At 47.0% G+C, this 22,030-nt stretch overlaps 1 long non-coding RNA gene and 1 other non-coding gene across 2 annotated transcripts; both read right to left on the reverse strand.

The window, feature by feature from the left end:
- Positions 1 to 230: 230 nt before the first annotated feature.
- Positions 231 to 2,540, reverse strand: LOC119891619. The gene is made up of 3 exons (XR_005442461.1): positions 2,328 to 2,540; positions 508 to 615; positions 231 to 293 (listed from the first exon to the last, which is right to left on the reverse strand). It is a non-coding gene; the product is annotated as an uncharacterized LOC119891619 (long non-coding RNA).
- Positions 2,541 to 21,385: 18,845 nt separating this feature from the next.
- LOC119892546 lies at positions 21,386 to 21,491 on the reverse strand. The gene has a single exon (XR_005442580.1). It is a non-coding gene; the product is annotated as a U6 spliceosomal RNA (small nuclear RNA).
- Between the last annotated feature and the right edge of the window lie 539 nt (positions 21,492 to 22,030).

The raw sequence follows: 22,030 nt of genomic DNA on the forward strand, positions 1-22,030 counted from the left end.
CTCTCTGACATGATTATCACATTTCAAAAACAACCATATTACTTTTTGATTTATATTTTGCTGTATCTAGCAACACAGTTGGGGCAGGGACACCTGACTGAACCCCATGTTGACGGGGATCATCAGGTCTCCTGGTTCTGCTTCTAGGCAGCTCCTCAGTAGCAGACAACTGGAGGAGGAGGAGGAGGAGGAGGAGGAGGCACTCTGGAGGTCTGTGATGTAACTCTAGTCCTTCTCCACCTTCAATGAGTACAAGCTCCACTTCCTGGACTTTGTTGTACACCTTGCTGTACCTGATAATACAGAAAGGAGGATCAGCTTAGTGAAAAGTTTCTAACACCTGACACTGTTCTCTGATAGAGTAATTAGTAAACTTTCCACATAAAATGCAATCAACAACAATAAATCAGCACCATCTATCTGTATTCCTCATACTGTTTAATATTTTTTGACTCACTTATAAATGCATTGAGTAAAATGCACAAGAGTTCTCATAATGCAACATACTGAACTGTGTCATCAGCTTTTCTCCTGGCTGGTCTGTGGACACGGTGGTTGTGATCCAGGCCAGCCAGCAGGGTCCGGTCAGCGTATACTGGGAAGACTGCAGGTGACCTGAGGAGAAATAAAACATACGGGATTTTTTACTTCTGGTAAAATAAGTAATGGCATAACAGCAGTTACAGTAAAACGTTTTCACACAGTAGGTTTAGCTACGAACAATGTCAAACTATATTATAGGTAGCTTATATACCAGAAACACAGATACTTGAGGACCTTTAGCTTCATTGTTTATGTACACTAATATTGAAATGTCTTTATCTTAACTACAAACACACAGATACAACATTTGTAAAAGAGTAACATCCAGTCAAACATCAACTGCAGACACAAGATAATCACAAACAGATCAGATACACGGTGTAAAGGTAACTAAAGTTAGTATATTGAACCTGCGCAGCTACACCGTCTAACCTGATGTTGGCGTCGGAAAACCGTTAGTCACGCGGACATCAGCTGCGGTCTGACCGGCGCGCGCATGCGGGCAGCTCCTGCAGCAGCAGGGCTGGTCGCCATGGCAGCGAGAGAGTGACAGTCGGCCAGCCAATCAGTGCATTCGGTCAGGATGGAGCGAGCGTTTCCTGCAGGCCGAGAGGAAACCAGATTATTCAGAGCACCTGACGTTTTAATACGAACATGAACTGAATACGCTTCAGAATCCCGCCTTTAAAGTTCTTCTTCTTCGTTTTGAAGTCTTTGGGAATCAAGGACTTGAGTTCCCATCAGACACCTGTTAGCGCGTCACACCGGGCCCCCCTGATTGGTTGATCGGGGTGACGGCGGGGCCCTCAGGTGCTTCGCTCGCGGTCGCCATGTTTTACCTCTGAAAGCGGTTTCAGAGCTCGAGCCTCCAGTTAAAAGACGAACAGCGTTCAAGCTGACCAGGTGAGAAAAGCTTTTAAGCCTTTGATTCAAGTCCCGAGGACCGCGGTCCTGGTGGAGGTGGGCGCCACGCGAGGCCTGTCAGGCCCGGGGCCCTGGCTCCTGTCGATCAGGCGAGAAAAGCGAGGTCACGGAGATTCTCCGCTTTTCTTAAGGCGGTTTGGTGTGGGCGGTTTTCCCGCCGGCAGCGGGTCATGAGTTCTGGAGCAGAGACACTTTGAGGATCAGACTTAACTCGGGCTGTGAGATGTGCTGTTAGCTTCTTAGAGGGGCCATATAATGTGATTACAAGCCAATTAGTTTACCGGCTGTGAGCCGAATTTCCCGGTCTAGACTCCAGATTTAAAAACTAATCCTAATTCCCGTTTGGCGAGTTGAGAGAAGCCAGATAATCTAAACTGTCACATTTTATTAATGGGATTTGGTGTGTGTGTTTTCAGACTCCAGCAGCGCCCTCTCTCCGCAGACTGGTCCCAGGCTGACACCTGCTGGTGAGTTCATCAAACTGCATGAAGTCAAATACTCTGCATAAAAAAACAGTCCTGTATTTACAGAGTATTTATATTTACACGCCGCCATGTTTGTAGTTCTTCTGTTAATCTGAATGAAAAACCTTAAATGGGACAAAGTCAGGTTAAAAACGTTTACCAGACCTGAAACTAAATGAAGTGAGTTTGTCATTATTTAACCACATGAGGTCATTGACGTCCGCGGGGTCTTAAAACATCTTAATCACCATTTAACAAGGTGTTAAATTTTGAAGATGTTTTTTTCAATGTGAAAACAGACAGACAGCGAGCGGACTGATTAGTTTCTGTAACTGATTAGTTTCTGTAACGTTAGGCGCAGGGTATGGCGGGTGGATTGTGCCACGGATAACCTACCAAAGCGGACCGTCGTGTGACAGCTACGTGTGTGGACAGGCTACTCCGTCGCCAGTGAACAACGTCGTTGATAAGCCCGTCGCCGTCAGGCTTGTTTTTTCCCCTCAAACTTGTTCTTCTTTTCTCTTTTTTTTATTGGCGGTTGGCAAACTAGCCGAGAGGTGCATTAGCGCCACCAACTGGACTGGAGTGTGGAGCCAGAGATTATTTTCAATACAAGGACTACAGACCCACATGCTCCAGCCTTTTTGTCATTAAAAGTGTTGCTGTAAAATTAAATTTTACACAGAAATTTAAAAGGAGGGTAATCTAATGGATATAATATTTATCAAAGATATTAATCAACTTTCAACAATTTTGTAAGTTATGTCAGCTGAGAAGTTTACAGCAGAAACTTGAAAAACTCAATTGTGGGGTTTACTTAATTAAATATTACATTGAGTGTGTTTTTACATTTATTCATTAATAGACTATAGCTCTAACTTCAAAAATATAACTGGTAATATTTGTAATTTAATTGAGTAGCCTATAGGCCATGAAATTATGCTATATTGTTGTATTATAGATATCAGGGACAACTTGAAGTTCTAGCCTCCCATCTTTAATTTTTTTTAACTGGCATGATGTTTACTTTTGGGTCTATTCTGTAGATTAAAATTGTGCTTTTATCATTTACTTTGTGTACCCAATTGTCATCTATAATATAAAAAACAGACCAACACCAAGCTCCATGTTTTATTTACATCAATGTTTTCCTCATATTTGATGCTGCCATAAATGTTTTGTTTTTCAACAGTTAACCATTTTAAAAACACAGCTTGAGAGGCAGTTTAATTGAGTCACGGTGGCGCTGCAAATTCAAACATGAGAACCAATCAAAAGCATCAGAACAGCAACAAACTTTACTAAACAACTGTGGCTGGAAATGGCAAAGGAAGACAATGTGCACATGAAATACACACAAAGCAACAAAATGAATATTATTCAACATATAGCCAAGCTTTTTAAAGAAAATATTCAGATGGCATCTTAAACATTTTCATAAGAAATTGTAATTTAATTATATATTTTGTCCAGTCGGCCTAACTGTAACAGATAACACATTTACGTTTGTCTACAGTTGAACATTAAATGGTGTTCTTGGTATAGAATCATGGGAGCTTTATATTTATATGAGCATTAACAATAAGCTATGCAGAGTGGGAAATTAGGTTTGAATCATTGTATAATAGTATGCTGGTTTCTCTTAGCGTAGCATCCCGATGGAAAATGAAGAACTTCACTGAGGATCTTAAGATTTTTAATTTGGTGTTTTGTACTTCAACAACAATGTAATTGCTAAAAAAAAAAAAAGTGCAGACATAAGGCAACATAGTATCTTATAACTCCTTTAGGATTACATTGATTAGTAATGATTAGCATGATCAAAATAATCCTAATCATTATGCAGAAATATACATTTAAAATACATTGCCAATAAAATAACCACAGCCTATAACAAATAATAATAGAAACTGAATAAGCATGAAACAGCTCTAATACTTCAATGATTATTTTTATAAGTAACTGTAGGCCTAATACAACCATTTTCACATTGTGGGGAAATGAAAGCATCATCTTCTTCAGTGGAATTTTATAGGACAGTGAATCCAAACAATAAAGCACAACACAGGCTATGAACTGTAGGCTACTCCAGAGTTCCCAGTCACCACAAGAATAAAAGCATTTCACACAGGCTGTACAAAGCATGACTTGAATTTACTTAATAAAGTTAAAATAGGAGTTACACTGACACTGGTGGCGACGTACTTAGTTCAGATGTATTTAGTAGGCGTATATTTATACAGGAATTCGAACATACGCCGCCGTGACGTCGCCGCCGGAAGACGTTGATTCCATGCACTCGCCGCCAAGTCGCCGCCGGTCTCCCGCGGTCTGGCGGCGACGGCAGGGTAGACTGCTCCTTCTCCTTCTCCTGGTAATCCTCGCTCTGACACTTTCCACCCGCCATACAGGGATCTACCGAGCGCCTATTTCACTCTTAAACGCTCCAAGAAATAGATCCGTGCGAACCGAAAAATGATTTACGAATACAACTGACTGTAACCCCCCCCGCCGGACCCTCAATGCTGATCGTCCACAACATAGTCTGAGTGGCGATCGGGAGTAACGGGATTAACCCGGTTGGCCGGTCGCTCTGAGGCCGCCTGAACAGCCCCGTTCCTGAAAAATAAGAGCGAGAAGCGGCGGCAGCGGCTGAATCAGTAAGACTGAAGACGACGGGGAGAATTCAGGGGGCGTGTGGGTTTGGCTAACGTTAGCCGGCTGTTCACTTTTCATAAAGCCGACGCTCTCGTCAGTGTCGAACAGACCAATCACAGCCTGGATGCAGCGGGAGTTAAGAAGTTTGATGTGCTACAACGAACTTTATAAATGTTGAACTCAGTGTTCTGCAGAAACTGTTGTGATTACTGACGAGTTCGAGACCCTCATGTAGGCTGGAGCAATAAAAAACAGCCCCAACTCAAATAAAGTTTACACTAGTGAGTTATATTCTGTTATGACATGATGTTGACTATAGTAACATAAAGATATTGTCACAACACGGCTCAGCAGTAGGTGACAAAAGTGGGAAACCACAGTCTGAAAATTAGAACAGAGATTTTAAAAAGTAAACGAAGCAAAATACACAGTTGTAGACAGATCAGAGAGCGAAGAACACAGAGATCAGAAGGAGTCGGTAGCCGCCTGAGCCCCGCCTGCTGCATCTCACTCCAGGTATCGACTCCACCCACCAATTACCTGGATTACAGGGACAAAACACAGCAAGATACAAAGAAGAGGGGGCCCAGACCAGGGGCCGTCACACCGTTTACTGTTAAATCTAACGTTCTAATATTGTACTACAGCGGTCATTTGGACCAGTCCCTCCTCCAGGCTGCAGCGCCGACACTACTGACTTATTCATCACTCGCTTTATTCCCTCCAGCTTCGGTTTGAATTTTCTGTTTTGATCCGGTGGTCGTTGAACGTATCACACATCACTGCAGGCGAGCTCACGTTATCTGGTTTAAACCAGCCAAATCACAAAGTTACACTGTGGGTCACACGTGTATATAAAGCTCATAGCTTTTGTAAGACAGCTGCTTTTAAAGGACATCTGACCTTCAGGCTGTGATGGGCAGCTGGGAAAGTCTTTTCTTTAGGTGGCGTAACAACAACCTGCTGACATACAGGCAATAAATATGTTCGAAACATATTTCACTTCCTTTTAAAGGTGTTTTAAAGTTTAAAATCTGTTGAAAAGGTGAATTTTTACTTCAGGATTCCTGCATTGAGCTGAAGCTTCTAAAGGTCAGAGGTCACCACGAGGGGTTAAGGTTCAGGGACACAGTGGCGGGAATCGAACCCGCGTCCCTCACACCAAAGACGTGTCTTCATAATGAACATGTGAGGGTTTCTTAGCAGACGGAATGGATTCTGATCTGAAGATGTTTTGCTTTTTAACTCTGGCTGCTGGCGTTTGAGTGAGGGGACGGAGGCGTCCCTGTTGGCCCTTCAGTCCCGGTAACGTGGCCCCGCCCCACCCCTCTCTAACACAAACAGAGCGGCCCCTCCTCTCTGTGCGGTCTGCGTCACATGACCGTGCTCTGGAGGGAAGATCGAAGATCGGTCCGACAGATCTAAAGCGTTCAGGTGAACTCAGAGGAGTCGCTCATCTGTTGTGAACGCCACGCTTCAAATGAGTCGTTAACGAGCGCGTGAGGCGCCGAGCTAACAAGGAGACGTCGGGGATTTTCCTGGCTCAGAACGGGCCTTTGTGGGGCGACCGTAAGCAAGTAAAGGCAACGAGTTCCCGTACCACTGAAATCTGTACATTTTAATTTCTGACCATTTGAGAAGCTGCAGAGCTGCAGTCTGTTCATTCAGCTCACACTGGACACGTCCAGCTGAACTCGGGCTCGCTCGCTCGTGTAGAGCTTAGCGTGCACGCTGCGCTCGCTCGCTCGTGTAGAGCTTAGCGTGCACGCTGCGCTCGCTCGCTCGTTGAAATGTAGATTGTAACAGACTGTATATGAAGTTACTGGGAGAAAACTGGTAGTTCTGTGTAAAAGCAGACGTTGAGCGTCCCTGTATCCATCCTAGTTTCGCTGCGAAGCTTCGACTGTGACAGCGGTTCTGCACCGCCAAAGACTATAAATGTAAAAGTGACGTACCGGCGCCGTCAAACCGGGAGGCTGCTGGAAGTCAAGACGGTGCATCTAAGTTTATGTTCTGCTCGCTCTGTTTGATAAGTAGCTTAAAAAAACATTAGCAGAAGATTTTTTTTCCAATCCTGATCATTTTGGCGTTGAAGATTTTCCTTTGGCGCTCGCTGAAACCTCTTTAGGAGGCGCCAAACATTTCTCTATGCAGGAAAAATCCAGAAATCACGTCCTCCGATGAAAAATGTCACCACGTCTCTGTAGAAAGAGTTGGAAGAGCCATTAAATAACTCACTTTTATCACTTTTCCAGCAGGGGGGAAACAGACGCACAATATTTTCCTCCGCTGGCGTCCGCCGCTCGGACGATCGGTCGCTGCGGAGTTACGCTGCTGTTCTAACGGCTTCTGTCTCGTAGATGTTCTTTGAAGAACGAGGAGAGGAAGCGAGCCGAGCAACGAGCGTTGCTGTAAATAACGCGGCGGGTTGGTGGGGAATTAAATCTAAACGGGCCACGATGCCATCGCGGCGAGAGTCGAGCTGTCGGTGCAACGTACACAAACACAGCAGCTGGAACCTTTCAGACCCGCCGCACCAGGGCAGCGCACGGCGAGCTCACGCACACCGCGGTCAGTAGCTTTTTGTCTTTAGAGCGTTTCTGGAAGAGCGGCATCGTCTGCAGACCTTCAGTCTCTGAACGCTCGCCGCTCCGTCCCGCTGCCTCCTGGCTGTGCTGAGAAACCGCTGCAGGTGTGAAACACCTCGGGCCTCGTGTATAAACGCTGCGACTCATCAAATGTTCCAACGTAGCGTTTCCACTGCAGCTGCTGTTCAGATGTGAAGCAGCCAATCAGAACCTGATTACGCCCGTTGATAAGTTTGATCATGCATGTAGAGGTTTAGTATCAGAATAAAGCTGAATGTGAGAGGAAGAGATGACGAAGATGCCTCTCAGATAATTAACATGGCCACGGACTCTCCTCCTGCGCAGCAGCAGCCCGACTCGCCGCCTTTTGGTTTTCCGTGGCGTGAAAGTTGTACTTGTACCTGCTACCAGGTACTTTGTTCCTATCACCGCCGTCTGTCTTTACATTCTGAGCGATGATGAAACGTTTAAACTTAAATCCAGAGGCCGCTGTTTGTGTGTGGCGTCGCTATGACGACCAGCTACATGGAGGGGCGCTGTCTCAGGCAGGGATGTGATTTTCCCGGATTAATCCCACCTGTAAATCGGGGGGGGGGGGTGTCGTACGTTCTAAACTTTCAACCGCTCACACGTCTACATTTATACTTACACTATACAAAATTTTCAGCAGCGGCAGCTAAAATGTTTCACTAAGCTGTGTGAGCGGTTTTCAAAGCTAGCTAGCACCAAAGTCCTTCTCGGACAAGAAGGGATTAACACGCCCACATAATCATTTACAACTAGAGTTGAGCAGAATTCAGACAAGTGGAGCAACACGCAGGAGTGAAAACTGTGGCAGCTGTGAGTTTAACAGACGCATCAGGCAGAGAGAGAGACTGATCCTTCAGTGTGAGTTTCCTGATGCAAAGAGCGGCGCCACTCAATCAGCTGACTGCCTCTCTCTCTCTGTTTTTGTTACAAAAACGGAGACCTTTTGCTACGTTTCCGCCTCTTGTCCAGATTAAAACGGTGAATGAGTTGACACACACTCACATTTGGCTTTGTGGGTCGGTCTTATCTGTCATGCAAAGCAAAAGCACGATGCTACTTACAGAGTTTTAGTTTTGGTATCTTTATTAAAATATAAGTACTGTGTAAATAACACTTAACAGTTAGCCTAGCCTACTGTGCATGTCGCCGTATTTACTTTGCGACAACTCTCCCAGGCTGTTTTCCGCCGCCGTCTCTCGTACTCCCGTGTTACTTTCAGTAACAGTTCCACTTCGTTGTCGGTCAATGCAAAAAAAAGAAAAAAGCCTGGTGTGGTTCTTGGTCTGTATTACTTCCTTCTTTCGCTAAATCGTCTGCTACTGCGCAGTAGACCGTCAGGCAGGTGCATGCCCAGTGTAGCTACCTGAAAGCCCACAGAACCTGCCTCAGCTTTCCAGAACAAAAAGCAGCTACTTCAGAGTTTATCATCGACTCATGATACCAATTAAATAAATATACAGTATACTGTATAATGCTACATGATAAATAAAAGGCTCCAAATAGACCCAGTGATCGGTGCACCTCTAATTTATACTGAAGCATCAGCTAAAGCAGCGCAGCAGCGTGAAACTGCTGCCTGGACTCGTCGGGCGAGCGTGACGTTACATCTCCCAGTAATAGAGTAGCTCATATTATTTTTTAAGGAGTATATGCAAAGTAACTAACAGTATTATTTCTGAGTAACCTGCCCAACACTGAGATGACAATAAGGATAAATTGGGAATGTTTTGATTATTGCTTGTTAGAGGCTGTGTCTAATGACGACGTTGTCGATTGATCACTGGCGTAGTCTGTAAACACTTGGCTGTATGAACGGTTGCTCTTTAAGTCGTCCTCGTGTTAAAGGTTTTGGCACGTTATTAATTAATTTCTTGGGAATGGTTGTGACAGGGTTTATATAAGGCCTTTTCTCACGTGTCGCTCCGCGCTCCTCAGCAACAGACAGGCAAACAAGCGCTCTGCGACGTAACCATGGCAACGCCTTCTGTGTAGCTGGCGCGATCAGAGACTGATCAGCTGTTTCAGGCCTCCAGGTCTCAAACAGGCAGCGACCTTTGCTGCCGTCTCTGATTCTTTAAAAATAAACTATTAACTTCTACTGATCTAATTTGAAAGTTAGTAGCTATATTATTTAGTTTTAGTTTAGTTATGACTGGTGAAAAACAAATACAAAATAATAATTACAGAGAAGTGGCGATGGTACAGTGGATTAGACCCTCGTCTTTGATTCCCACTGCGACACATCCACCAAATAAGTTACTGTCATGGTTCCTGCTTTACCATCCAGGTTACGAAAGAGCCGCTGGCAGTTTGAGTCGGTCAGGTGGGTCTCAGTATATTTGCCAATCACATGCCTGGTACTGGTGATGGAAAAAGGGCAGAGGAAGCGAGGACCGCTGGCGTGTTTGCAGCGGAGACGTCAGGTCAGAGTGTGACGGGAACTGAAGTGAGCGATACTTAAGATGGAGAATGAAGTATCATTAAAACGGTGAAATAAGTTCCTAAAAACATTACCCGCTTCATAATGTGTCAAATAAAACTCTTCTGAATGAAATCAAGTCATGTTTCAGTCAGTAAGTAGAGGCTGTAGTCGCTGCATGTTGGGGCTGTACATCGATTCTTTCTCAAGTCCATTAATCTAACTACTAACTTTGTTTATTCTAAAGAAAGAAAAGTTGCCTGTTACTTGATTAACATACCAATTTATCCAAAATAAATATCAAAAACATGTCTAATCGATAAATCTATATTTTATTCACTCATCCAGATGAATCACATCAGAATAACGACAATAGCAGCAGATCTTAAAATGAATCACATTTCCACCTCGCTGCTGTGTTGTGATAATAACAATAACAGACTTTACTTCAAACTTTAAATGTTTCTGCCGTGGATTCATTTCATTATTAAGTAATAAAATGTATTTCTCCACCAGATAATAGTTTTATATATGACTCAGCAGATAGTCTATGTAACACTATGAGCCAGCTGCAAAATAAAACCAGAGACCGGCCCCAGGCTGACCCCTGCTGGCGGCTTCAGCAAACTGCACCCACTTTGTTCAGCAACAGGAAGTCCTTATTGCAGCTGTCAGAAACTTCTCTGGAGACGGTCAAGAGTCGGTGCAAAAGAGTTTATTCCAAAACAGGACAGATCAACATCCCTGCAGGTCGGAGGATGGAGTCAGTCCTGTGGTCTGCAGACAGCCTCATATACCCCCCTCTGGGCTGGTTTGCCCCTCCTCTCCTTATGGTGAACTTCTTTTCCTCTGCAGTTCTGCTGTTTACACGTATTGTTTTACCAGTTAACAAGTTCTCCAGCTGTCATGCATTACTGTGTTGTTGACGTTCTATATTTTTATACTACTGGATAAGAAGTTCACAACTTTAGTGTCGCCATATTTTTTAAAAGTTATGCTTGCATAATTTGTGGTTTCTTACGGCAATCTTGATGTTATGCTGGCTGTTTTCTGCTTTCTGCTTATCGTCTCTCTGTCGTGACAATGATCACCCACTATCTGTTGTGAAAACGTTTAGCAAAAATTCCTTCATTAAGTTGACTCCAAGTTCACACAGGCTGTAAGCATCAGAGGCTGGAAGTTGACAATCGACCCCTTAATCAGTAATTAAACATGCAGTCTTAACAGCAGACCACTTGTCACAGCAGATTTTGAACACCTGCAGTAGATGACAGTAGAACAAGGCGTGCATAGTCTCAGTGTCTGCAGCCAATGCTCCCACTCAGGGATCTTAACCACAGCGAGCTCATTTCTACAGTTCCCCTTCGAGGGAACTCGAACTGCGTCGGTTACGACACTATGGGAACGCCTCTAGGCGAAGCAGGTCTGAACGTGAATGAAATCACTCCAATCCTATTGGCCTGTTGCTAGAACGGTAAGGTGTGACGGAATAACCGGAGGAGTATAAAGCACACCTGTACACACTCATCATTAGCTTTTTTCTATTCAGCAGGCGCTCTGTATGTTGTTTGAAGAAAGCTCCAGTCCTACAAGCAGTGTGTCTTACCTGAAGAAGAAGTCTACCAGCATGTCCGGCAACCAGATGTACAGAAGGTGTGTTTTTTCTTGCCCTCGGTACATCACGGATGGAGATTCTCATGAGATGTGTGTCTCATGTTTGGGGATGGAGCACGCCCGGGCAGCTCTCGAGGGGGCTGCCTGCGCCCGTTGCGAAGCCCTTTCCGTGCGGGTACTGAGGTACAGCATGGCTCTCTTTCCGAGGATGGCCGGATGTGTTTTCCCCGTGGTGTGGGCCCTGCGGTCGCTGAGGCGGCCCGGCGGCTTCACTCATGGGTTCACAGCGTGATCTGTCGGAGGATTTCGGGACGGCTGAGGCTTTTTCCCGACCTTCATCCGCTGGCTCCGACGCTTCCTTTCCTCGTTCGGGAGCCCGTTCTCGGCTTCTCCCGCTCGCGGTTTGGATCCGGAGACGCTGCAGCAATCCGACTCCGAGGAGGCGGACGTGCTCAGCGCAGTGGACGATGACTTCCGGGTGTCGAGGCGGCGTCATCTGGCCGCGCCCAACTATGACGTGCTGCTGGAGGTGGTGACTAGAGCCGTGGCTAAGCTCAACATCAACTGGCCGAAAAAAAAAGAGAAAAGAGGAGCAGACACCACAGGCTAGTGGTAGCTTGATGAAAGGTTTCTTAAGCACCACACGCCACCTCCACGCCGGTCTCTGCCATTCTTTCCTGAAAAGAAAGTACATGATGAACTGAGTAATCATGGGGCAGACCCTTCTCTACATGGCTTTCCACACCCCGATCACTGAACTACAGTAATGTGATGGGGGTTAGGGACCGTGGTTATGGGAGGATGCCTCGGGTGGAGGATGAGCTTGCGAGCTATCTCTCCCCTCGACTTGCGTCCTCCCTGGAGAAGCCGGCGTTACCATCCAAACCATGTCGCACCACATCCACGCTCGTGGGGAAGGCGTACATGGCAGCGGGCCAGGCAGGTGCGAGCTTGCACACCACGGTGCTTCAAGCCTACCAAGCCAACCTGCTACAGGAGATGGTTCAGAGGGGGGGTCCCTCCGAGGAAGATCTGGCGGAGCTTCGCAGAACCATGAAGTGTTAGACACAGTGCGAAGCGTTCCGCCAGTACCTCCCTCGCCGGTCTGGACCCAAGGCAGCTGAGGCTGCCAGGCGTAGGTCCCTTCCCTCTACGAGCTCCTACGGAGAGGAGAGGAAGCAGAGTGTCGCTCCCTGGAGCGGGTCCGCCAGGACTATGTCGGCCTACTGCTCGTAGCCCCGTTCTGGCCAACCCGGGTGTGGTTCTCGGACATCATGTCGCTCCTGAACGGCCCGCCATGGCGGGTCCCTCTGAGGAGAGACCTGCTGTCCCAGGCACAGGGCCGGGTTCTTCACCCTTGCCCCGCCATATGGCGACTGTGGGTCTGGCCCCTGAGGGGGCACAGTACCTAGAGGCGGGTCTAACAGCCGGAGCAGTCGAGACCCTCCTGAGCTCCAGGGCCCCGTCCACACGGAGGATGTACGGCCTGAAGTGGAGCGGTCGGTGGACCCTGTTACCTGCCCGGTGGTTCAGGTACTTGAGTTCCTCCAGGACCGGTTCTCTGCTGGTCTTTCCCCTTCCACCCTCAAGGTGTACGTGGCAGCTATTTCATCTTTCCACACCCCTCTGAGGGAGGGGTTCTTGGGGAAACTTCCCTTGGTTGTACATTTCCTCCGTGGTGCCCGGAGGATGAGACCTGCGACTCGGTCCAAGGTTCCCACTTGGGATCTGGCAGTGGTTCTTGGGGTGTTGGCTGAGGCCCCCTTCAAACCCCTGGAGTCAGCTGAGGCTAAGCACTTGACCCTCAAGATGGCCTTTCTCCTTGCTATCACCTCTCTGAGGAGGGTGGGGGAGCTCCAAGCGCTTTCGGTTTCCCCGCAAAGCCTGGATTTTGCCCCGGGGAATATTAGGGCTATCCTGCACCCTCGTTCAGGATACATCCCTAAAGTGCCTTCTTGTGCGGCAGGGTCCACAGTGCTGCAGGCATTTCATCCTCCACCTCATGTGACGGCGGAGGACGGGAGACTTCATCTGCTCTGCCCTGTCAGAGCACTGAGTATTTACACTCTAAGGTCCTCCCGTTGGAGGAAGGCTGACCAGCTGCTAGTGTGTTTTGGGTCTCCCAGGGCCGGGCTCCCTGCATCCAAACATACTATTAGCAACTGGATTGTTCAGACTATTTCCCTGGCCTATCAGGTGCGCGGTTTGCCTTCACCTGTGGCTGTGAGGGCTCATTCTACCAGAGGCAAGGCGGCCTCTCGAGCCCTCCTTTCCGGGGCCTCTTGCAGGATGTTGTTTAGCGGCTGGCTGGGCCACTCCGCACACATTCATTCAGTTTTACAGTCTTGACCTTCCTTCGGCACCTGGCACTCGTGCGCTCTCCTCTTAGTCGTGCCACTTTATTGCACACAGGGGCAGGCGGGGTTTTCGGCACGGTTTAGTGGGTATCTCGTTCCCATAGTGTCGTAACCGACGCAGTTCGAGTTCCCTCGAAGGGGAACGTCTCGGGTTACGTATGTAACCCTGGTTCCCCGAGAAGGGGAACGAGAGACTGCGTCGGCCCGCCGCACCTCTCTCCCCGCCTGAAGCGCCTGCTTCATAGTTTAAGCTAATGATGAGTGTGTACAGGTGTGCTTTATACTCCTCCGGTTATTCCGTCACACCTTACCGTTCTAGCAACAGGCCAATAGGATTGGAGTGATTTCATTCACGTTCAGACCTGCTTCGCCTAGAGGCGTTCCCATAGTGTCGTAACCGACACAGTGTCTCGTTCCCGTTCTCGGGGAACCAGGGTTACATACGTAACCCGAGACGTTCAGCACTTATAGATAAAGACAAGATGATTAAGAATGATTATTACTGATGACTGTTTCTTGACTGCACTGCCCCCCCCTCTCTGTGCCCTCTGCTGATCATGCTGTTTTAACCATAACCTGACTTTGTGGAATAAGCTGGTGTCTTTTGTGCTGTGTGCTAAAGACAGGACATTCTTACTGTGATGCACTAATATTCACTAATTCTGCTTCTACATTTTAACTTTGCTGGTGTTTTTGATGCTTCCTCATTCTGCTCCCAGAGCACATGTGCTACTGCTGAGCCTGGGCAGTTAGATACAGAGAGGACCACACACACTCAGAGCTGGAGAGTTTTAACACTGTAAAATAACTCTTTAAATGATGACAGTGTAGACCACCATCGCTCGAGCAATTCTAAACTCCAACAATTTAGGCTATAATGCATAACATAATTCACAACAATAAATATCTGCATTTCATCTCTACCTACTTGTTTGGATTGTTAAATACTTTGCTTTAGATATCTGCCTGATTTTCTAAATGTTTGATCTGCCCAGCTCATTCATCTCTGTGATAAACGCCCATCTCTGTACCACAGAGGAGACCAGCGCTCTTCTGCGTAACTGCACACAGCCTGGCTGACGGCTCATTGGGTGAACGAAGCCCATAGCAGATTACAGACTGGAGAAGTTATGAAGGTATGAATGGAAAATGTAGATTAGTGGCCCGCAGACAACACTGGAGCAAAGAGTAAAAGTAGGCCACAGTTTTAAAAAAGGAACGTGAAAAGGTTTAAATTTAGTTTATTTATTTAGCAAAAGGTTACTTGTAACACGTCCCTACCCCCCCTGCAGCAGGCGTCCCCGCTGCTGTCTGCAGGTACAAAAGAAACCTAATATTGAGGCACTTTGCTGCACCTGCCTCCAGCAAACCTTTTTTCTCCCTTAACTTTACAGCGATCTCATTCTTTCGGTCACGACTCAGCCTTCATGACCGTAGGTGAGGAACAAAAACTGACCGTCACGTTTTCTATAACGTGATTTCTGTCTGCCTTTCAACCGTGTATTCGCGTCTGATGCGGAGTGTGTGATTAACTGGTCACTCAAACCGCCTGGCCATGAGCCAACTCCGCCCCAAAAAGTGAGGGGGACGAGACATAGATTTTGAAATGTCCTCACTGATAATGGCTCCTACGCGTATGTGCTCACCTCACAACATCTAGCCAGCGATGCAGTCACTGACAGGCGGGCACGCTGCTCAGCTTTCGGTCAAATTCGCCGTTTTGAAAACAGAATGTTTGTATGTCTTACAAGTTCAGCAGTCTCTGACACGTAGTCCCGCTGCCCTGTTTAGATCCTGCAGGATGAGTCCACCACGCAGCAGGCTGGACCACCAGGATCAGGGACCAGGGTCTTCACAGGGGACCAGGAACACAGGCATCAGCTGAGAGTCCCAAAGAGGTCAGTCACAGAAGTCACAACTCAAATACACAAATATACACAGATAAATACAAATGTATAAATACACAAATATACACAGATAAATACAAATATATAAATACACAAATACATACAGATAAATACAAATGGATAAATACACAAATATATACACTTAGATAAATACACAAATATATACATCGAGATACGTATAAATATATAAATACACAAATATACACATTTAGATAAATATAAATATATAAATACACACATTTAGATAAATATAAATTTATAAATACACAAATGCATACATTTAGATGGCCAGCGAGCCTTCCGTCTGGAACAAAGCCCAGAGGGAGGGCTCGTCGGCGAGCGCCTGGTGGCCGGGTTTGCCACGGAGCCTGGCCGGGCACAGCCCGAAACGGCAACGTGGCACCCGCCTCTCCATCCTTTGGACCCACCATATAGGAAGATCCACAGGGGTCGGGTGCGCTGCCACATAGATGGCGGTGAAGGTCAGGGGCCTCGGCGGACCAGACCCAGGCAGCAGAGGCTGGCTCTGGGGACGTGGAACATCACCTCTCTGTGGGGGAAGAAGCTGGAATTTATGCGGGAGATGAAGCGCTACCAGTTAGAGCTGGTGGGACTGACCTCGGTTATGGAATCTTGATAGGGGATGGACCCTATTCTTTGGAGTTTCTCAAGGTGTGAGGCGCCAGGCGGGTGTGGGGATACTCACAAGTCCCCGGCTGAGCACCGCTACGTTGGAGTTTACTCCGGTGAATGAGAGGGTTTACTCCCTACGCCTTCGGGTAATGGGGGGGGACTCTGACTCTTGTTTGTGCATATGCACCAATGAATATACTACTATGGCCATGAAGGCCGGGTCATGACCGAAAGAACGAGATCGCTTAGTACAAGCAGCCGAAATGGGTTTCCTCAGGCGGGTGGCTGGTGTCTCCCTTAGAGATATGGTGAGAAGCTCGGCCATCCGCGAGGAGCTCAGAGTAGAGCCGCTGCTCATTTGCGTTGAAAGGAGCCAGTTGAGGTGGTTTGGGCATCTGGTAAGGATGCCTCCTGGACGCCTCCCTAGGGAGGTGTTCCAGGCACGTCCAGCTGGGAGGAGGCCTCAGGGAAGACCCAGGACAAGGTGGAGAGATTATATCTCCACACTGGCCTGGGGACGCCTCGGGATCCCCCAGTCAGGGCTGGTTAATGTGGCTCAGGGAAGAGAAGTTTGGGGTCCCCTGCTGGTGGTGTTGCCCCCGCGACCCGACCCCGGATAAGCGGAAGAGGATGGATGGATAAATACACAAATATATACTTTTAGATACATACAAATATATAAATACACAAATACACATTTAGATACATATAAATTAATTAACGCTTAATTTTTATTTCTCCGTGAACGACGCCGAACAGCTGAAGGATGGAAACCGGCTTCAAACCTGGAAACCTGTAAGTTTTCATCTTTCTTTACTCTTTATTTTGCGTGCTAGCTTGTTGAACTTGCCGTTAGCTCGTTCTGCAGCTAACATGGCTAAATGTGTTAGCCTGTATCGTTAGCCGACACGCCGCCACCGCCGTCGGTTTGTGTGTCTGCTGCAGTCTAAATGTACCTGATGGGTCCAGGTGGAAAAACGAACAGTAACTTTCTCACATATCACGTAACATTCTGAAGTACTCTGAGAGTTCCTGCAGTACTAGTGTTAGTGGCAGTACTGCGGCGACCTGTAGAGAATAGGAGGACTGTCAGCAGCCCGGCTCTGTCTGCTGAGGTCATGAAGTCTCACCAATACAAGTGTAAATGTAAATGTAAATGCTCCGTACTTGTATAGCGCCTTTCTAGTCTTTTCGACCACTCAAAGCGCTTTTACACTACATCTGCATTCACCAGTCACACACATTCATACACTGAGCCTAAGTGCTCAAACGGAAACTAACATTCACACTCACTCATACACTGGCGGAACAGCCACCAGGGGCAATTCGGGGTTCAGTATCTTGCCCAAGGACACTTCGACACGCAACCAGGGGGAGCCAGGGATTGAACCGCCGACCTTCCGATTAACGGCCAACCCGCTCTACCTCCTGAGCCACAGCCGCCCCGTAGGGGGCACTAAAATCCTAATGATCCCATCGGCCCATCTCTGTATCCTGATTTTTAAATCCTTTCCCAATTAAATATGCAATTGAACAGCCCTGCTCTACAGGAATCATAGTAATATATCTTCCTTGTGACGAAATGTAGATTAAACGGAGTGCAGCCTTGTAGACACATTTTGTCCTTGTACTCCATGTTACCTTTGCATGGACAGCCTTTGGATATTGCAGGAAATTGTCCCCATCCTTAAAGGGTAAATTAACCATCCATCGTCAACCATTAATCCTGCAGAAAGGGTTGCGGGGGCCTGGAGCCAATCCCAGCCAGGGTAAATTATTATAATAATTTAATAATGCAGTGCATTTAAACAGCACTTTACATACACAAACATTAGCCTACTGGTCCCACCTGGACATGCAGTCTGCCAAAATATATGTCCCCCTGATAACAAAAGTTATAATGGGATACACAACACCAACTGGGATCCAGAGAATGTCTCATACACTAGAGCTTCTACTGCCCATTAAGCTTTACAGAGAAGTGTTGCATCAGAGAATGTCCTGTAACTCAAGCTAAAGTTAACAGGAAATTTTTTGTATAATGTAATTTAACAATACTATACTGAAAAGATCCTGTTACTGGAACATACTAAAACATCACATTATCTACTAAACAAGACATTTTCAAAGCTTGATCCTTTGTCTCTTTTCTCCCGGATCGAATGGGCCCCTCTGACAAAACAACTGACCCCAGCATGGCCCCCTCAATAAAATGGGTCTAGAGCCGCCACTGTCCCCATGACTCCTGACCCTGTGATGTCACTAGCTAGGACAGAGACTCTCGGTTTCTGACAAAAGAAGAAAATATTCATCTGGACGTGAAAACAGACAGAAGAGGTTTGAAGATGATGGTATGGAAGCTGGAAGGCTTCATTTTCTGATACTGTATGGTAGAAAATTCTGGACTAAACATTAGCCTTAGCTTCCACCAACTGTGCTATTATTGCTAATTCACTAAAAGTCCTACAGTAGCCTTAGCTGCTGCTAGTGATGCTGCTGTTGCTAACATGCTCATTCACAAACCTTGCTTCAGTAACCCTAATTGCTGCTAACAATGCTATTATTGCTAACATGCTAATTCACCAAATATCCTACATTAGCCTTAGCTGCTGCTAACAATGCTATTATTGCTAACATGCTAATTCACCAAATATCCTACAGTAGCCTTAGCTGCTGCTAACAATGCTATTATTGCTAACATGCTAATTCAATAAATTAACAATGAGCAATAAAATTGGGCTAGAACCGCCACTTTCCCTGTGACTCCAGACCCTGTGATGTCACGAGTCTCTGACCCAGCTAACAAGTAACGGTTTCTGACAAAAGAAGAAAATATTCATCTGGACGTGAAAACAGACAAGAGGTTTGAAGATGAAGGTATGGAAGTTGGATGGCTACATTTTCTGATACTCTGGTAAAAAATTCTGGACTAAACATTAGCCTTAGCTTCCACTAACTGTGCTATTATTGCTAATTCACTAAAAGTCCTACATTAGCCTTAGCTGCAGCTAGTAATGCTACTATTGCTAACATGCTAATTCAGTAACTGTCCTATATAAAAATTATATTATTGCTAACATGCTGATTCACCCAATGTCCTACATTAGCCTTAGCTGCTGCTAACAATGCTATTATTGCTAATATGCTAATTCATGAAACGTCCTACATTAGCCTTAGCTGCTGCTAACAATGCTATTATTGCTAACCGTTAACAACACAACCCCTGTGTTACCAGCTGGTTCCAGTTGATAGTGTTGGTGTCAAACGGTCGTATAACATCACAAAGTTAATAATTTTAATGGTTCAGCTAATCGATTATCTTTCTTACCTCTGAGGAGCTGGGATCGTCACACCTGCTGTAATAAAACGTTGGTCCAGTTTGATGTGAGCCGTCCTCTTCCAGGAGCTGTTCCAGTCTCAGAAGCTCATCTGCTGTCGGTGAGTTTAAAGGAGAGAAACTTGAAAACCTTTGATTATAGTTTAAACGTGTCATTGAAACTTTAATCACTTCTTTATTTCACTGCAGGTCAACCAGTGTCTCAGTCCAGATCAAACTGAACCAGGTTCTGTTGTGGAAGCATTTTCTTTGGATGGTTTGGGCTCTCGGACCGTTTACAGAAAGTTCTGGTGTGAACAGGAAACAAAGACGTCTTTTGATAGGAACGATACAGAGAAGATTGGTGGGGTCCCCTGAGCTAACTAAAAAGGAAAAATAGGAACGATACGGAAAAGATTGGCGGGGCCCCCGAGCTGACTAAATAGGAAAATTAGGAACGATACAGAGAAGAGTGGCGGGGCCCCCTGGGCCGACTAATCAGGACAAATAGGAACGTTAAAGAGAACATTTGCGGGCCTCCTTGAGCTGACTAAATAGGAACGATACAAAGAAGATTGGTGAGGCCCCCTGGGCCAACTAAGTAGGACAAATAGGAACGTTACAGAGAACATTGGCGGGGCCCCCTGGGCCGACTAATCAGGACAAATAGGAACGTTAAAGAGAACATTTGCGGGCCTCCTTGAGCTGACTAAATAGGAACGATACAAAGAAGACTGGCGGAGCCCCCCGGGCCAACTAAATAGGAAAAATCGGAACGATACGGAAAAGATATGCGGGGCCCCCAAGCCAACTTAGCAGAAACAATACAGAGAACAGTGGCGGGGCCCCTGGGCCGACTAAGTAGGACAAATAGGAACGTTACAGAGAACACTGGCGGGGCCCCTCGGGCCAACTAAATAGGAAAAATAGGAACAATACGGAAAAGATTGGCGGGGCCCCTGAAGCCAACTTAGCAGGAACGATGAAGAGAACACTGGCGGGGCCCCCTGGGCGGACTAAGTAGGAACGATACAGGGAAGACTGGCGGAGCCCCCCGGGCCAACTAAATAGGAAAAATCGGAACGATACGGAAAAGATATGCGGGGCCCCCAAGCCAACTTAGCAGGAACAATGCAGAGAACAGTGGCGGGGCCCCCTGGGCCGACTAAGTAGGACAAATAGGAACGTTACAGAGAACATTGGCGGGGCCCCTCGGGCCAACTAAATAGGAACGATACAGGGAAGATTGATGGGGCCCCCGAAGCCAACTTAGCAGGAACGATAAAGAGAAGATTGGCGGGGCCCCCTGGGCCGACTAAGTAGGACAAATAGGAACGTTACAGAGAACATTGGCGGGGCCCCTCGGGCCGACTAAATAGGAACGATACAGGGAAGATTGATGGGGCCCCACGAAGCCAACTTAGCAGGAACGATAAAGAGACGATTGGCGGGGCCCCCTGGGCCAACTAAGTAGGACAAATAGGAACGTTACAGAGAACATTGGCGGGCCTCCTGAGCTGACTAAATAGGAACGATACAAAGAAGATTGGCGGGACTCTCTGGGCTGACTAAGTAGGACAAATAGGAACGTTACAGAGAACATTGGCGGGCCTCCTGAGCTGACTAAATAGGAACGATACAAAGAAGACTGGCGGAGCCCCTCGGGCCGACTAAATAGGAACGATACAGGGAAGATTGATGGGGCCCTCGAAGCCAACTTAGCATGAACGATGCATAGAAGATTGGCGGGACTCTCTGGGCTGACTAAGTAGGACAAATAGGAACGTTACAGAGAACATTGGCGGGCCTCCTGGATCTGTCCTCTGGCTCAGAGCCAAAGTTTCAGAGACCCTTCAGAGTAGTAAAGTCCTAAAACTTCAGATTTCTCCCTGGGTCAGGGTCACGCATATTTATAAAATCTCAAAAATGGCAGAAAATGAGGAACGCTTCACGAATTTGCGTGTCATCCTTGCGCAGGGGCCATGCTAATCTTCTCTGTATCGTTCCAATTTTAGTATATGTGCTACCGGAGTAACACAACAAAGCCCTGCGGCTGGGCTCTATATATAGGGGCCTGTCCCGGGACCAGCCAGGGTCAGGGTGGCTGCGCATACAGAGGCTGGAGAGGACAAACGGCCTCTAACTGGCTATAATCTGCTCAGAAATCAGAGTATGCAGAGGTCTGGGTGCTGGACTGTGGTCCCTGAACCTATAGTGACACTCTGAGACCACATCTGACCCGGTCTGACTCTGCTCCAGTTCCCGTCTGCCCTGCTGAGGAGCTCACGGGGCTGATGGGAAATCTATGCAAAGAGCCTTTATGTGTGGCAGTCAGGAGTGGCTGAAGGCGAGACAACAAAAGACCTCCTCACAGCTCCTCCCCCTGCATTCCTCCAAGAGGGCCCCCACTGTGCTGAAAGGGCTGCTGGGAGGGGCCCAGGGGGCAAACTAAGCAGGACAAAAGATACAGAGAAGATCGGCGGAGCCCCCCGAGCTGACTAAATAGGAACGATAAAAAGAAGACTGGCGGATCCCCCCGAGCTGATTAAATAGGAACGTTACAGAGAACATTGGCGG

Source organism: Micropterus salmoides, unplaced genomic scaffold, assembly GCF_014851395.1.
Source record: "Micropterus salmoides isolate LMB-PRFRI ecotype aquatic unplaced genomic scaffold, ASM1485139v1 Ms_hic_scaffold_7, whole genome shotgun sequence".
Lineage (NCBI taxonomy): Eukaryota > Metazoa > Chordata > Actinopteri > Centrarchiformes > Centrarchidae > Micropterus > Micropterus salmoides.